At 30.9% G+C, this 14,617-nt stretch overlaps 1 long non-coding RNA gene across 1 annotated transcript; it reads left to right on the plus strand.

Annotated features, from left to right (window-relative positions):
- The first annotated feature begins 4,500 nt into the window (after positions 1-4,500).
- On the plus strand, positions 4,501-5,537 carry LOC139897001 (uncharacterized). Its single transcript, XR_011776414.1, has 4 exons — positions 4,501-4,850; positions 5,008-5,037; positions 5,129-5,159; positions 5,280-5,537. It is a non-coding gene; the product is annotated as an uncharacterized lncRNA (long non-coding RNA).
- Positions 5,538-14,617: the final 9,080 nt, after the last annotated feature.

The raw sequence follows: 14,617 nt of genomic DNA on the forward strand, positions 1-14,617 counted from the left end.
CTTACAACTAGCATAAAAGCTAGATGTGTGGGAAGTGGGGTCCAAGGACCTTAAATAAATCAAACAAGTGTTTAAACACTTCCGGGAGAGAATCGAGCCCTCCCAATTGTTTTTAGGAAGTAAAGTCTTCCGAAGCTTGAAAGTAAAGTCTTCCAAGTTAAGTCGAGTTTCAAAAGACCATTGCTTGAAACTAAAATCTTTCAGGTGACGTGCACTAGATCCCTGAAGAATTTACACCCAAGGTAGTTACTTTCCCATCGCTATTGATACCGAATAGTATGTTTACAGGAGGAGTAGCTACCCGTGCGGTCGTCCCACAGTCGGGATTGCTTGTATGCACACCGCCTTTTGAGCCAAGACAATTGTTATCTCATCGCTTTTGAACCGGAAGGTAGCTCATCCTAGATGATATATTGGGGTAACAATTGTCCGTGCGGCTGTCTCAAAACCGGGATGACTTTGAAAGCACATAGCCTTAAAAAACCTAAAATTTTCGGAAAACGTGTTTTGTGTAAAAACTTAACTTGTTTTCCCGTTCTTAAAATGCAAAAATGGTTTTATTAAGGTCTTGTTTTCCCTAAGGCCAAATTTTTCTTGGTTCCGCACGTGGTGTTGTGTAGGGACACCAAAGCAATTCAAGCTAGATTAATATCTTGGTAACTAGATTAGAAAACTAGGATCAACGAGAGTTGAGATAGGGATTTAGTTGATAATCTGTGAGAATCGAGAGATAATTACAGTTTTACCACCATCATAATTGTTTAAAAGTGGAATTAACAAGCAATCCTGATTTGAGGAAATTGATTCTAAGTGGATACATTTATCTTTATTGAATTAAGTTTAATTTTACTTATACGATTGTTTTCTAAACAAAAACCCCCATTCTTACTAGAATAATTACAAGTTAAAGTTTCTGATAAAACTGCTCTCTGTGTACGAACTGGTCAACATTACTTATAAATTACTACACGGTCGTGATTAGTTGCCTGTATTGTGTGATAAAATTACACATCACCTACTTTAGCCCTCCTCCTCTCGCCCTGATTCTTGTCTTCGCACAACATAACTCGTGATGGAAGTATCGAAGATATGGGTTATACTCTTAGATTAAATTATTGTAACTTGTTTAATTAAATAATATATTGGTTTCCGATTGTTTTGAAAAACTATGTCATGGTTGAGAGTGATTAGTACTGGGGTTAGTTCTGAGAGGAAGCGCTGGTGTGACGCTGATGTAAATGTTATGGTTGAGATTGACCTTAGTAAACTCTAATTTGTTATCACTTATTAATAACTCTATTAATGTAGGGGTAACAGTTTCACTTATTAACATAAAATAAATAAATAAATTAACATCTCTACCTAATTATTAAGTGGATTTGTTCAAGTTATTTGAATATTTGTCATCTTCTTACCTGATCATCCACAAAAGGATAAAAAATTTCTTCATTTTTCCCAAGTTTGGTAAATCATGAATGTCAGTTCGATATCTTATTTGGGATCGTTGTTATTAAATAGTGTAGTGCTTGTTTTATTCATATTCATATATTATAATATCATACTTTAAAATATATATATATATATATATATATATATATATATATATATATATATATATATATATATATATATATATATATATATATATATATATATATACTAGGTTTTTGAACCCGCACGTTGTACGAATGTGTAATAAATCGTACAAAAAATTTAATTTACAGTTCATATTGGAATGTAAATAGTGATACTGAAAAATAGAAAAAATATAAGAATTATTTAAGAGCATGTGGTGTTGACAAATTTTAAAAATTCTTTTGAGTTTAAAAGCCGTAGTGTTGAAAAATTTTAAAAATTCCTTTTGAGTTTAAGAGCCTGTTGTGTTAACGAATTTTAAAAGTTCTTTTGAGTTTAAGAGTCTGTGGTATTGACAAATTCTAAATGTGATTTTTGGTGTGATACTCACACACCTAAAATTGATCCATCCACACTTTTTAACACAAAATTGACAGTTATAACCCTAAGTTTATCTAGGGACTTGAACCTTGATAATTATAAATTAAGGGTACAATAGTAAGTTAGTGTGTATGGATCAATTGTTGGTGTGTAAGTATCATCTCCCGTAACTTAATGTCTAAATTTTGTTTTTCACTATTAATATATTTTGAATATATAAATTATATACTAACGTAATATTAATACAATGAAAATTTGTCATCATAACAGAACATTAGTAAAATATAACTTATATTATTTTAGAATTATTATATACAATTATTTTTCGAATAAAAGTGTAACCCGCGAGTTAGATTTTAAATAATTTGTTAATTATTTCAACAAAATAATGTTCAAAAAAATGATATTTATGGGTACAAGGATATTTATGAGTACGTTTGCATCCCAATTAAGATGTTTGCATGCTTATATACCTGTTCATCTTTTGTATGTAATGAGTTATTTTTTGTTATCATCCGGTGCATAAGTTAAAATCAAGAAAACATTTTGATGCTTTGAATTGTTAATATGTGATCATCCGTTTTATTTAGGCAAATCCTTAAATAATATATATATATATATATATATATATATATATATATATATATATATATATATATATATATATATATATATATATATATATATATATATATATATATAGGGGCAGGATCAATGGGGAAGTAACCAATCGGGGGGAAGCGGGGGAAGCAAATTTTTTTTTTTCGTTTTTTGAAAAAACTTTGTTCACGAACATTATAGATTGGATGAAAATAAGAACATTTAGAAAAGACACTTCGTGATGAATGTTATTATTTTGGCAGAAAAACGATCGACAAAAATAACATTCAAGATAATATTGTTCGTGAAGAATGTTAACGTTTTTTTTTCTTCATGTTTTGTGAAGTAAAATTTAGACCGATTTAGAGTTTAGGGTTTAGGGTTTAGGGTTTAGGGTATAAACCCAAAACACCAAACCCTAAACCCTAAACCCTAAACTCTAAACTGTTCGTGTTAAAAACTCAATCTAAATCCTAAATCTAAACCCTAAATCTAAACCCTAAACCCTAAATTTCTAAACCCTAATATCTAAACCCTATAAACCCTAATATCTAAACACTAATATCTAAACCCTAATTTCTAAAACCTCAACATACGTTCGAAAAACACGATAAATGTTATATATTACTTCTTCGAGCGTTTTCCCGCCAAAATAATAACATTCATCACGAAGTGTCTTTTCTAAATGTTCTTATTTTCATCCAATCTATAATGTTCGTGAACAAAGTTTTTTTAAAAAACGAAAAAAAAAAATTGTTTCCCCCCGCTTGGTTACTTCTCTCTTAATCCTACCACTATATATATATATATATATATATATATATATATATATATATATATATATATATATATATATATATATATATATATATATATATATATATATATATCTCATAAGAATGTTCTTATTTTAAGAAATGGTGAGAACACTTATTAGCCACATATTTATTTACTCTCACATTTACAGAAAGTCAAAATAAAGGGTACAATAGGGATTTTTCCCTTCCCCTTCCCCCTTTAATCTAACGTACTTTATCTTTTTCTTATTTTTCAGAAAACGGATGATAAATACTTAGTTCAATCCAATCTATTATCCTCTTTAGTACGTACAAATTTTGCTAACATACTCCAATAATTTTTTTTAATGGCGCTAACATTCTTCAATATTTGGGATGCAAACATCAATACCCCTAGACATTGAATTCAAGTTACTGCATTTAAATAGTTTTGGATGCGTCTAAAATGGAAATGATTCATCCCAATTTTATAGTAGTTTTATTTACATGCATCAATGTATTAGGTATACATTGATGATGAAATGCAACAAAATGAATTCATGCATCCATAATACTAACAATGGACGATAAATATTAGTTAGGATGTGTTGAATATGAATATGAGTTGGAGCATCAATATAAAATAAAATATGTCGAATATGATTTGGTGCATCAAATAAAATAGAATGCGTTGAATTAGAAACAACATGTTATGCAATTAATTTACCGGTTTATTTCAATAACAAATTTCATGATTATTGATACTTCGATACATGAATCCAAATGGATGTATAAATATGTTTTTTATTGAAATCGAAATAAAAGATAATGGGACAATATTTTAGGAAGCAGTTACCATATCATAAATTTAAAACCGTCTGATGGGTTATTAATACAATAATTACCAGCACAGCCTTTTTATTTCCTTTTCAATTATATATTATTTCTAATTATTTAAATTAAATATGTGGTTTAGAAGTGTTCTCACCAAACTTTAAAATGAGAATGTTCTCATTTGAACGTTCCTTATATTATATATATATATATATATATATATATATATATATATATATATATATATATATATATCTTATCTTATCTTACTACCATATAAGAAGAGAATTTTTTCAATAGCATCCCCAATGCCTGTCACGTGTCGGAGCTCCATTCGTCCAAATTCATCATTCTTTGTAAGAAAGAGCATTATACGGGTCGGGTAAGGTCCAATTTCTCAAGTCAGTTTCCTTATCCAATTTAGTTTCAGATGTCAGTCATCCATAAGATATTTACAGCTGAAAATGCCTTGGTGTCAGCCATCCAAATGTCTCAAATGACCACGTACCGTAGAGCATAGCATGTGGATGGATTTGCTCACCGTATCGTTAACACGTATAAGGATTTTATTTTTCAAACTATTTCTCCAAACCCCTAATTACACTGCCAACCTTCTCCAAAATCCCCAATTACACCGCATATCTTCTTCTTCAAGATACGATTCATCAATCGACTTCCAGCAAGGTAAAGGTCGACGCATCGGGAGTTTGTTGCCTCCGACCTTCTTCATTATACATGTTGTCAAATATATTTATGTATTTGTTGATCAACCTTTTATATCATTGTACTTGAGTGGTGTTGTTAAACTAACTTTTTTATGCTGTTTGTGGATTTTGTTAAGGTTGAAGCATGTGAGTTGTAAATTCTATTGGTAAGTTTTATTTTCTATAATATTCCTTGCTCTGTAAGTTGATTCCATAAACTTTTAAGGTTATTACTATAACTCAATCTACCCACTCCAGGTTTAGCGTACAGCGAGCTCCATGGAATCAAGTGGGGTTTTCCTCTTTACTACTTATTTTGTTGATTTCTTATATTCATGATGATGATTTTAGTAATATTTTAAGCTCATTTAGTTATTGATTTACTTTATTTTCGATGCTTTGGCTTCAGATTTGAACATGAAATGTGTGATTACAACTTCAGCACTACCTGTGTCATTATCGACATCAGTATGAAGGTAATAGAAGTGTTTTTGGTATATGTAGCTTCGGTTGTTTCAAAGTGATCTAATTACTTAATTATGTGGATTCATATATGTATATCAAGTTGACATGTGTTGTGATAAGTCAATTAGTAAGAGTTGATTTTTTTTATTAGATGTATAAAAGAAAGAAAAAAAATAAAAGAAAGAAGTTCGATGACCCAACTCAAGGTATACTAATTAATCAATGTTTCAAACTAATTATTATTGGTAAATTAGTTGGGGTTCGTCTCTTATTTTGATTGTGTCATTGATGTAAAAGTCTACTTATTAGAGTAGTTGATTCAAGAAAATAGGTCGGAGATCATAACATGAACAATTCGAGTCAACTACCAACACTTCAATGATGCAATCGAACGTATGATTCAGCCTTTAGGTAAAACAAAATTTATTTTCGTATATCTAGACTTCATTTCTTGGTTTTTATTCTATGGAAGTATAATAAATTAGTGTGCTTTTAACCTTAAGGATACGAGGATGCAACGGTGTACAATAAACATCGCTATCATCATCACTTAACAAAATTTGGTGATGTTTCTTAGGCTAGGAAAGGACTCACGTCTTCTTCTTGAAAGAAAGGCGAACAGAAAACTCAAATCATTTACTGTTATTGCATTAACTACAGATGACCCGCTATATGTATATTTATACCGAGGTGGGGTGACCTTCGATTAAGGCATATAAATCAACCTCCAAATTAACGTCACTACGTGCGTATGCATCTTGCGAACCCGACTTCAACGGAAGGGGCAGCCTGAAATGTCCCGTTCATATCGATTATAAACGTTCCATATTAATTGATTTCGTTGCGAGGTTTTGACCTCTATATGAGACATTTTTCAAAGACTGCATTCGATTTTAAAACAAACCATAACCTTTATTTTATCGATAAAGGTTTAAAAATATTACGACGATTATCAAATAATGATAATCTAAAATATAGTATTTTCACACGATTATTACATAATGGTTTACAATAATATTACACATCAATTTAAATCTTCGAATGCAGTTTTTAAACAATATTATACAAGCATGCTGACTCCAACTCTTGTCCATAAATTAGCATGCAGCAGCGGAAGCTCTTAATAATCACCTGAGAATAAACATGCTTTAAACGTCAACAAAAATGTTGGTGAGTTATAGGTTTAACCTATATATTTATCAATTCGTAATAATAGACCACAAGATTTCATATTTTCATTTCTTGTAAACAACATGCATGTATAAAAATCATTCATATGGTGAACACCTGGTAACCGACATTAACAAGATGCATATAAGAATATCCCCATCATTCTGGGACATCCTTCGGACATGATAAAAAAATTCGAAGTACTAAAGCATCCGCAACCATGGATGGGGTTTGTTAGGCCCAATAGATTTATCTTTAGGATTCGCGTCAATTAGGGGCCAGATCCATAATTCTTAGGCTACCAAGCAAAAAGGGGCATATTCGGCTTCGATTATTCACCCATAGAATGTAGTTTAGATTACTTGTGTCTATTTCGTAAAACATTTATAAAACTGTATGTATTCTCATCCCAAAAATAGTAGATTTTAAAAGTGGGACTTGGCCACGGATCGATTAAACGAACCTATAACAAATATATACATATATATCAAAGTATGATCAAAATATATTCACAACATTTTTCATTACGTTTTAATGAATTAAGTTTGTTAAGTTATCAGTCCAACGTTAGTAATCTACAACTAGTTGTCCACAGTTAGATGTACAGAAATAAATCAATATAAATTATCTCGAATCAATCCACGACCCAGTGTATACAAGTCTCAGGCTAGATCACAACTCAAAGTATATATATTATTTTGTAATCAACCTCAACCCTATACCTAACTCAAGCATTACTGCATATAGAGTGTCTATGGTTGTTCTGAAATATATATATATATATATATATATATATATATATATGGGTGGATATGATATGTCAAAACATTGTATACGTGTCTATGGTATCCCAAGATTACATAATATATGTTAGAATACATGTATAATACAATATAAGTTAGTTAAGTTATGATTTGTATAGATTTGTTACAAATTTCACGTAGCTACAACAAGCAAAAATATCCAATTTTGTTTTACCCATAATTTCTTCGTTTTAAATTCGTTTTGAGTGATTCAAGTTGCTATGGTTTCATAATGAACTGAAATTTTTGAAACTAAATAGAAAAAGTATAAGTTTATAGTCATAAATACAGGTTATAAGTCAATATTGTAAGAGGTAGTCATTTCAGTCGAAAGAACGACGTCTTGATGGCCATTTTGAAAAAACATACTTCCACTTTGAGTTTAACCATGATTTTTGGATATAGTTTCATGTTAATAAGAAAAATTATTTAACCAGAAGAACAACTTTTAAATCAAAGTTTATCATAGATTTTAATTATCAAACCCAAAACAGCCTGCGGTTTTACTACGACGGCGTATGTTCGGTTTTACGGTGTTCATAGTGTTTCCAGGTTTTAAATCATTAAGTTAGTATATCATATAGATATAGAACATGTGTTTAGTTGATTTTAAAAGTCAAGTTAGAAGGATTAACTTTGTTTGCGAACATGTTTAGAATTAACTAAACTATGTTCTAGTGATTACAGGTTTAAATCTTCGAATATGATAGTTATATATATATATATATATATATATATATATATATATATATATATATATATATATATATATATATATATATGAATCGAATGATGTTATGAACATCATTACTACCTCAAGTTTAGTAGATAAACCTATTGGAAGTGACAAAAATTGATCTAGCTTCAAAGGATCTTGGATGGCTTGAAAGTTCTTGAAGTAGAATCATGACACGAAAACAAGTTCAAGTAAGATTATCACTCGAATTAAGATTGTTATAGTTATAGAAATTGAATCAAAGTTTGAATATGAGTATTACCTTGAGTTAGAAAGATAACCTACTGTAAATAACAAAGATTTCTTTAGATTGGATGATCACTTGAAATGGAATTGCAAGATTGGAAGTAAGCTAGTAACCTTGAAAGTGTTCTTGATGTGTTCTTGAGTTGTTATTTTGTAAGTTATTTTATGTTTGGATTTTTGAGCTAGATTGAGCTAGATTTTGATGAAGATGATGAAGAACACTTAGAACAATGGAAGAACACTTGAGAGAGATTAATTTGATTCAAGAAAATTGCAAAGTGAATGTGTTTGTGAGCACCATACTTCACGTGAACTTGTAGTCTCCATATAGGCTCCATCAATTTGTAATTTTGTGAGATATTTCATGCTAGATGTTAAATGATGGTTCCCACATGTGTTGGTGACTCACAAGGGCTGCTAAGAGCTGATTATTGGAGTGTATATACCAATAGTAAATACATTTAGAAGCTGGATATTGTACGAGTACGAATACGGGTGTATACGAGTAGAATTGTTAATGAAAATGAATTGAGGATGTAATTGTAAGCATTTTTGTTAAGTAGAAGTACTTTGATATGTGACTTTAAGGCTTTCAAAAGTGTATCAATACATATTAATACAATACATATATATACATTTTAACTGAGTCGTTAAATCATCGTTAGTCGTTACATGTAAGTGTTGTTTTGAAACCTTAAGTTAACGATCTCATTTATTGTTGTTAACCCATTGTTTATTATATCTTATGAGATGTTAAATTATTACATTATCATGATATTATGATGTATGAATATATCTTAATATGATATATATACATTAAAATGTCGTTACAACGATAATCGTTACATATATGACTCGTTTCAAATTCTTAAGTTAGTAGTCTTGTTTTACATATGTAGTTCATTGTTATCTGTGATGACCCGGAAAATTTCGACTAATTTAAACCAATTCTCTATATGATTCAATATTATGTAAATATATATATATATATATATATATATATATATATATATATATATATATATATATATATATATATATATATATATATATATATATATATATATATATATATATATATTATAAGATGTACAAGTAAAACACTAATTGCAACTGTAAAACTGACTTTGCTACAGTAAAACACTATTTGCTACAGAAAAACACTATTTGCTATAGTGAAACCGTATTTTGCTACAGTGCTACAGACCGTATGGAGAAATTAGCACGCCTATATTTGAAGGAAGTAGTTTCCAGACATGGTGTACCCATCTCTATCATATCTGATCGCGACACCCGATTCACATCACGTTTTTGGCAGTCATTACAAAAAGCATTGGGAACTCGATTAGATATGAGCACCGCTTATCACCAACAGACAGATGGTCAAAGTGAAAGAACAATACAAACATTGGAAGACATGTTACGGGTATGCGTGATTGACTTTAGAACCAGTTGGGATTGACACTTACCGTTGGCAGAATTTTCATACAATAACAGCTATCATACGAGCATCAACGCAGCGCCATTTGAAGCACTTTACGGTAGAAAGTGCAGATCTCTTATCTGTTGGAGTGAAGTAGGAGAAAGACAACTTACTGGACCAGAAATTATTCATGAAATCACCGACAAGATCATTCAAATACAACAGCGATTGAAAACGGCCATGAGTCGCCAAAAGAGTTATGCTGATGTAAGAAGAAAACCGCTAGAATTTCAAGTGGGCGACAAAGTCATGTTGAAAGTGTCACGCTGGAAAGGCGTTGTACGATTCGGTAAACGAGGAAAGCTAAGTCCTACGTACGTAGGACCCTTTGAAATCACCAAAAGAATTGGAGCAGTTGCTTATCGATTAAAGCTACCGCAAGAACTTAGTAGTGTTCATGACACATTTCACGTGTCAAATTTAAAGAAATATTTAGCTGAAGAGGATGTCGTAATTCCTCTTGACGAAATACGAATCAATGATAAACTCCATTTTATCGAAGAACCTGTTGAAATCATGGACCGCGAGGTCAAACAATTAAAACAAAGCAAAATACCGATAGTTAGGGTTCGTTGGAATGCTAGACGAGGACCCTAGTTTACTTGGGAACGTGAGGATCATGTAGTGACCCGAACTTTTCCATGTTTATATATATTAATTGAGATTGATATTTACATGATTAAATGTTTCCAACATGTTAAGCAATCAAACTTGTTAAGACTTGATTAATTGAAATATGTTTCATATAGACAATTGACCACCCAAGTTGACCGGTGATTCACGAACGTTAAAACTTGTAAAAACTATATGATGACATATATATGGATATATATATAGTTAACATGATACTATGATAAGTAAACATATCATTAAGTATATTAACAATGAACTACATATGTAAAAACAAGACTACTAACTTAATGATTTTTAAACGAGACATATATGTAACGATTATCGTTGTAAAGACATTTAATGTATATATATCATATTAAGAGATATTCATACATGATAATATCATGATAATATAATAATTTAAAATCTCATTTGATATTATAAACATTGGGTTAACAACATTTATCAAGATCGTTAACCTAAAGGTTTCAAAACAACACTTACATGTAACGACTAACGATGACTTAACGACTCAGTTAAAATGTATATACATGTAGTGTTTTAATATGTATTTATACACTTTTGAAAGAATTCAATACACTTATCAAAATACTTCTACTTAACAAAAATGCTTACAATTACATCCTCGTTCAGTTTCATCAACAATTCTACTCATATGCACCCGTATTCGTACTCGTACAATACACAGCTTTTAGATGTATGTACTATTGGTATATACACTCCAATGATCAGGTCTTAGCAGCCCATGTGAGTCACCTAACACATGTGGGAACCATCATTTGGCAACTAGCATGAAATATCTCATAAAATTACAAAAATATGAGTAATCATTCATGACTTATTTACATGAAAACAAAATTACATATCCTTTATACCTAATCCATACACCAACGACCAAAAACACCTACAAACACTTTCATTCTTCAATTTTCTTCATCTAATTGATCTCTCTCAAGTTCTATCTTCAAGTTCTAAGTATTCTTCATAAATTCTACAAGTTCTAGTTACATAAAATCAAGAATACTTTCAAGTTTGCTAGCTCACTTCCAATCTTGTAAGGTGATCATCCAACCTCAAGAAATCTTTGTTTATTACAGTAGGTTATCATTCTAATACAAGGTAATAATCATATTCAAACTTTGGTTCAATTTCTATAACTATAACAATCTTATTTCAAGTGATGATCTTACTTGAACTTGTTTTCGTGTCATGATTCTGCTTCAAGAACTTCGAGCCATCCAAGGATCCGTTGAAGCTAGATCCATTTTTCCCTTTTCAAGTAGGTTTATCCAAGGAACTTAAGGTAGTAATGATGTTCATAACATCATTCGATTCATACATATAAAGCTATCTTATTCGAAGGTTTAAACTTGTAATCACTAGAACATAGTTTAGTTAATTCTAAACTTGTTCGCAAACAAAAGTTAATCCTTCTAACTTGACTTTTAAAATCAACTAAACACATTTTCTATATCTATATGATATGCTAACTTAATGATTTAAAACCTGAAAACACGAAAAACACCGTAAAACCGAATTTACGCCGTCGTAGTAACACCGCGGGCTGTTTTGGGTTAGTTAATTAAAAACTATGATAAAATTTGATTTAAAAGTTGTTATTCTGAGAACATTATTTTTATTATGAACATGAAACTATATCCAAAAATTATGGTTAAACTCAAAGTGGAAGTATGTTTTCTAAAATGGTCATCTAGACGTCGTTCTTTCGACTGAAATGACTACCTTTACAAAAACGACTTGTAACTTATTTTTCCGACTTTAAACCTATAATTTTTCTATTTAGATTCATAAAATAGAGTTCAATATGAAACCATAGCAATTTGATTCACTCAAAACGGATTTAAAATAAAGAAGTTATGGGTAAAACAAGATTGGATAATTTTTCTCATTTTAGCTACGTGAAAATTGGTAACAAATCTATGCCAACCATAACTTAATCAACTTGTATTGTATATTATGTAATCTTGAGATACCATAGACACGTATACAATGTTTCGACCTATCATGTCGACACATCTATATATATTTCGGAACAACCATAGACACTCTATATGTGAATGTTGGAGTTAGCTATGCAGGGTTGAGGTTGATTCCAAAATATATATAGTTTGAGTTGTGATCAATACTGAGATACGTATACACTGGGTCGTGGATTGATTCAAGATAATATTTATCGATTTATTTCTGTACATCTAACTGTGGACAACTAGTTGTAGGTTACTAACGAGGACAGCTGACTTAATAAACTTAAAACATCAAAATATATTAAAAGTGTTGTAAATATATTTTGAACATATTTTGATATATATGTATATATTGTTATAGGTTCGTGAATCAACCAGTGGCCAAGTCTTACTTCCCGAGGAAGTAAAAATCTGTGAAAGTGAGTTATAGTCCCACTTTTAAAATCTAATATTTTTGGGATGAGAATACATGCAGGTTTTATAAATGATTTACAAAATAGACACAAGTACGTGAAACTACATTCTATGGTTGAATTATCGAAATCGAATATGCCCCTTTTTATTAAGTCTGGTAATCTAAGAATTAGGGAACAGACACCGTAATTGACGCGAATCCTAAAGATAGATCTATTGGGCCTAACAAACCCCATCCAAAGTACCGGATGCTTTAGTACTTCGAAATTTATATCATATCCGAAGGGTGTCCCGGAATGATGGGGATATTCTTATATATGCATCTTGTTAATGTCGGTTACCAGGTGTTCACCATATGAATGATTTTTATCTCTATGTATGGGATGTGTATTGAAATATGAAATCTTGTGGTCTATTATTATGATTTGATATATATAGGTTAAACCTATAACTCACCAACATTTTTGTTGACGTTTTAAGCATGTTTATTCTCAGGTGATTATTAAGAGCTTCCTCTGTCGCATACTTAAATAAGGACGAGATTTGGAGTCCATGCTTGTATGATGTTGTGTAAAAACTGCATTCAAGAAACTTATTTTGTTGTAACATATTTGTATTGTAAACCATTATGTAATGGTCGTGTGTAAACAGGATATTTTAGATTATCATTATTTGATGATCTACGTAAAGTTTTTTTTAAAACCTTTATCTATGAAATAAAGGTTATGGTTTGTTTTAAAAATGAATGCAGTCTTTGAAAAACGTCTCATATAGAGGTCAAAACCTCGCAACGAAATCAATTAATATGGAACGTTTTTAATCAATAAGAACGGGACATTTCAGTTGGTATCAGAGCGTTGGTCTTAGAGAACCAAAACCGAAGAAGAAGAAACGAGCGAGTCGGAATAAGATAGTTGTATTCGTGTGGTGTAATATATGTAATATAGTGTGCTTATGCTTTATGATATATGTAAAAATTGCTTATATTAATAAGTATTTTTTTATGAATCTAACTCTTGTCTATTTTACAGTTTAAAAACACAAAATGGATAGACAATCCAATATTTTAAGAGACCTACCCGGAGACATGATTGATGAAATCTTGTCTAGAGTCGGTCAGAATTCCTCGGCACAACTATTTAAGGCGAGATCAGTTTGTAAGACATTCGAAGAACGTTCCAAGAATGTCTTGGTTTATAAGAGACTTTCGTTTGAAAGATGGGGGATATCACATTGGGAAACCCATAAGTTACGATGTGTTTACTTTGACGCATATATTGCGGGGAACCCAAATGCTATTTTACGCAACGGGTTAAGAAATTATTTTGACTCAATATATCCGAATATTGGACTTCGTGATTTAGAAAAAGCGACTAACATGCAACATAAAGAAGCATGTTATGCTTACGGATTAGTAATGTTCGCTTCTCACCAAAGTGAGAACAAGAACATCGGGCTACAACTATTAAACAAAACGTTTCCACAAGTGACGGAGTCGGTAATTGGGGTAAGAAATGAGGTTTTTAGATTGTTACGGGACTGTTGGACATTACGTAACCCTCGTCCCTTTGACGATGTTACAACACGCTGTCTTATCAACGGCCATAACGGTTATGTTCCACAAGACCAAGGATGGGAAGTAGTCCTAGTAAAACCAGAATGCATGACTTGTTTCTGGACGTATGAATTGCGTGTCTTTATTGCCTTTGCTGAACGACTTGTGTACTAGCTAGAATTATCTTCACAACTATCTTGTATCAAAGTTATTGTGTGCTATATTTCATGCTTTATGTAAAATAAGCGGTATTGTAA

The sequence above is a fragment of the Rutidosis leptorrhynchoides genome, chromosome 3 (assembly GCF_046630445.1).
Source record: "Rutidosis leptorrhynchoides isolate AG116_Rl617_1_P2 chromosome 3, CSIRO_AGI_Rlap_v1, whole genome shotgun sequence".
NCBI classification, from domain to species: domain Eukaryota; kingdom Viridiplantae; phylum Streptophyta; class Magnoliopsida; order Asterales; family Asteraceae; genus Rutidosis; species Rutidosis leptorrhynchoides.